The following is a 4,572-nucleotide window of genomic DNA, read 5'->3' as shown; positions in this document are numbered from 1 at the left end:
GGAGGCAGGAGGCCTGCGGGAGGGGCGCGGAGAGAGAGGAGGGGACCAGCTGTCCAGCCTGCCCAGGGCGTGGGCTGATCTGGTGGTTGCTTCAGAGGGGGCCTGAAGGTGGGACAGGGCTCTGGGGCTGCCCCTTCAAGGCGCGGGGCGCATGGCCCGGCTCCCAGCCCCGGGCGGCCTCGTCATGGGGGTGGTGACAGCTTCCTGTAACTTGGAGGCTTGTTGAAGGGACACCTGTGCGTTTCCTGGGTGTGGAAGGAAGGGGAGCCGGGGCTGGAGGCAGCCAGAGACAAGCCTTGACCCCGGGATCTCTACTCCTCGCCCTTCCCCACCTCGTCTGCTTCCACAGATGCCCCTGGGTCTGCACTGGCTGCCAAGCCTTTGGGACTTCTGGAGAGAGAAAAGTACCAAAGGCCTGCTGAGCGAGGCCATGGGGCAGGGGTCGGGTCTGTCTGGCTGGTGGTCCGTTTTCACCACAGTTACCCACTAACAGGAGATGAAGTTCAGAGTTAGCGGAGAGAGAGACAAGGGGCTGGGGGCTCTGTTGTAGAATGGAGTTTACGGTCAACTGCCTTCTCGCCCAGGGTGGTGGCTCTCACTGGGCCAGGAGCCGCCTCAGGTGTGGAGATGAGGAGGGAGGGGGTGGGAGCCACACTGGAGGAGCTGGTGCGCAGAGTGGAGGGCTTCACTGGGACTTCTGCTCAAACTTTCCCGAGCTCAGCAGGGTTCCATCCGGCTTTTGGCCGGGAGGGAAGCCTCTGAGACCGTGTGGCCATGTCACATCTGAAGCCATGTTACACCCTCCCCTGCCTGGACGACTCTCTCTGTGGAGAGCAGAGTAGCATTTGTGGGGAGCCAACTTTCACTGCCATTTTACTCACACGGAGAGGGAATTGCTTAAACCTCAGGAGAGGGAGAGAGACAGAGAGAAACTGCCTTGGAAGGCCCTCGGAGATCAACTAGCCTCGTTACCCATACTACAGACCAGGAGACTGAGGGTCACATTCACAGAAACCAAGGGGCCTGCTTCTCCTTGGGTTTCTTATTTTCCAGTTTGAATCAACAGAGCTACAGTTTGTGGAAGAGATGGGGAGAGGGAGTCGGGCTCCTCCAGCCCCACTCACCTCTTGGGGGCCTGGGATGGGGTGATGGCAGTGGGAGGGCAGAGCTGCCAGAATGCCCCACCCTGCCCCAAGCGGACCCTCTGCAGCACTTCCCAATCTTTCTCGGAGCTCAAGCCCTGCCCAGGCTCAGGGAGTCAGTGCCCAGAACCCGAGAATGGGAGTCTGGGGAAATGGGGTGGAGACAGGACTCCAGCAGCCTCTGGGACCATTCTCTGCCTCTGCCCAGCAGAGGGGAGAGAGCAATAGCATATGGACGATTCACTTTAATTCACTTCAACTCACCATCCATTTATTGAGCATCTCCTATGTGCCAGGCACTGGGCCAGGTGCTGGGGATGTACACAAAGCCATAACAGAGCTGGGAACTGCTAGGTCAGCACTATGGGGAACCAAGATGATTTTTTTTTTTTTGGTGCATCTAATTCCACCTCTGCAGCTACTGCTTCCAGGGCTGGAGTAGGAGAAGAAGGAAGAGATTCCAGAATCTGGGCCCTGGGAAGGGAAGAAAGGAAGGAAAAAGGGAAGATACAATAGGGAAGAGGGTGAGAGGCCAGGCAGAGTGCACACAGAGTTGGGGATGGGCCACAGCCTGAGAGCTCCTAGGTGGGATGAGTCCAGCTCATCTGGAAATTCTAAGTCATCAGTACCTAACTGCCAATCAACACACTGCCAATGGGGGGGTGGGCTAAGCCCCCAGGATACCTGGGGTGGGTGGACATTGCCCATCCTTGAAGCCAGCCAGCTGAGAGGGGAGAGGTGGGTGGTGGGCACCTTGATCTCCAGCTGAGATCAAGGGTGGTTGTAGATACACGTCTGCCCCTTGCAGATTTCGCTTTTTTGGGCAACTTCTTAAGTGCTCTCCTCTTCCAGGATGAGGAAGGATCTGCAGATGCTGGAAGCTCTTCTTTTTCATAACATTTAGGGGAATTATTTGCAAGATTCCCTAGGTTTATTCTAAGAAATTCTACTCTCTATAAAAGAAGCCTGAGACTTTCGGGTTCCTTCCTTTCTCTGCCCTGACCTGGAGGGTCCTAGGGAGAGCAATGCCTCTCCAAGGGGCCTCAGATGCCTGAGCCGATGGGGAGGGACCAGGAACCACCTTTGTCCCAGGGGCCCATCTTCATATGCTCTTTCTTCCCAAGCCTCTTAAGAATCTCTTCCAGAGGCCTCATGGAGCTACCTCCCCCAAGGCGATGAGGTTGGGAACAAAATGGGGCTTCTGCGAGTAGAGGTGGGAGACCGGTGAGATGTCCCCTCGGCACCCTGCTTTCTAGCGTGGACCTCCTCCTGCACCATGGGGCTCAAGCCCTGCTTCCAGCTGCACATTCCCATCACTGCACTCTGCTGGTTTTCTCAACTGCTCCTGCCTCACCTGCTCTCTTGGAACCCCCTATCTGTCTCTTTCTCCTAATTAAGGGTCCCTGTAAAGAGAGGTGGGCTGGCCAACCCATGGAGTTTAGCTTATGAAGAACAAAGCACACTTTTTCAGGACTGAAATGCCTTGAGGTGCCTTGGAACTGGCTTTGGAAATAGCTATCTGCCCCCTGGCTCTGGGCTAATCACAGTTTATTCTCGATTTATAAAAAGGAGAAGCTGGATCCGTATTTCTCCTTGTGAATCTCCTTGGTGAGGCCGGGCTGGTAAGTATTTGCAAGGTCAGGTTAAGCAGATGGACAAATGAAAATACTGGCTAGGTCCAAAAAGATAGTCCCAGCCATAGGAATGGCTTGATGTAATTGGAACTGGTGATGATCAAGAGATTTTTCTTCCTATCTGCGTCTTAAGGATAGACAGCCTGTGTCTTTTGCTGTGCCTCTTGCTGATGTTGTCCTTTATTGAAGCTTGCCGATGCGTTTGTATATAGTCTATATATAGGTAGAGATATATTATATATACAAATATAGGACATCTCACTACATCCACCCCAAAAGTTACACTGGGTGGGGGGGAAACAATCATTTCTCAATATTTTGAGTTGATTCATCAAAGGCAAATTATGGAATGTTCTCATGGCTGTTTGTGCACTTGGAGGGGAAAACACAGCTACTCATGCATTTTCTAGGACTAATGTGCTATGTGGTGATGGAAGAGGTAGTGGGGAGAGAAACTCAAGTGGTCCTCTGTGACCCAACCGCTGTGAGGTGTCTGCTTTCGGTAGCAGACTGAGTTTCTCCCGCGGTGTGTCTCCTTGCTTGGATGTATTGGTTGCAATAAACTGACGGTCTCCCCTGAACCTCCCTTGAGTGTGACTTTTTTCAGGGGGTGGGGCAAGTTGAAGCAGTGCCAGGACCGTCACAGGGGCCCCTGTTACTCCTTTCCTGGTGACGTCACTGACACTGCCGGGTCCCCATCAAGGATGAGGTCGTCCCGCTCCCCTCTTGTTGTCAGATGTCTCCTCTTTTTCCCTAGTGGCCTTCCCAGAATCCTGGGCGACTCCATCCACCTTGAAAGCACCCTGGGGACAGGGTGGCTAAACACCCACTTCTTGGAGGGCTCTTGGTTATTTCTGGATGACAACAACACTGCAAGCCCCCAAGGCCGACTGTCATGCTGGTGCTGTCTACTCTTTCTGGGGGTGGATGGGCCATCCTTCCTGCTCCCTGTTGCTAAGCTGCTTCTGACTAGGCAGACATCTCTTTCATCTGCTTCAGGCTCACAGAAAATAGACGACAGCTGGTGCAGAGTCTGCCCTCATGCAACTTCACGGATGAGGGTGGCTGCAGGGAGGAATCAAGTTGCTCGTGTCCCATCTGCGAACCGCTGTATCCTAGTGATGTGTTGATGTGTCAGCCCTCAATTTAGGACCAAAAGCAACCACCTGGCCCTGGGGTTCTGCTTCCCCTAGGCACATACAGTCTTTTCCTCTCTTGCCTCCTGTTCTTATGTTTCTCTTTGCATTTTTCTCTCTCTTATGCACAGACACACACACACACAAACCCTTGCCTAGGAAGCTCACCCAATAAGAAAAGCCTCAACTTTCTGAATGTCAAGGGAATGCTGAAGTGGTTGGTTCCTGTTTTTTTCTTAGTTCCTTTCTCATTTTTGCCTGCTCCCCGGTAATCCAGAGACCTTCACCAGTGGTGAGTGGTCAGATGCATTTTAGAATATTCCAGGAGGAGCCTAACACTCATAGTCCTAATGCTGGCAGCTGCTCCCCAAGAAAGCAGCCAGATAGAAGGTGGCAGCCTTAAGCAGAGGTGGCCAGTATTTGACAGAACTGAAGCTACCCTAGTTTAAAAGGATGTCTGTCCTTGGAGTCCTGGAGTCCTTCCAAGGACCTGATGTTAGACAGGATGCTTCTTTACCTAACAGGGAAACTGATGCAAGCGACGTGGACTCAGGAGTAGAAGCTGCTAGGATCCTGGCTGGTTCCTTCTGGGTGGATACAGCATCTAACTCAGCCCAGGGCTTTTCCACCAGAGCCTTGGAGGACACCTCGGATCTGGGC

The sequence above is a fragment of the Bison bison genome, unplaced genomic scaffold (genome assembly GCF_000754665.1).
Source record: "Bison bison bison isolate TAMUID 2011002044 unplaced genomic scaffold, Bison_UMD1.0 scf7180017864518, whole genome shotgun sequence".
In the NCBI taxonomy this organism is placed as follows: domain Eukaryota; kingdom Metazoa; phylum Chordata; class Mammalia; order Artiodactyla; family Bovidae; genus Bison; species Bison bison.
The sequence above is the reverse complement of the archived record's forward strand: the minus strand, read 5'-3'. Positions refer to the sequence as shown.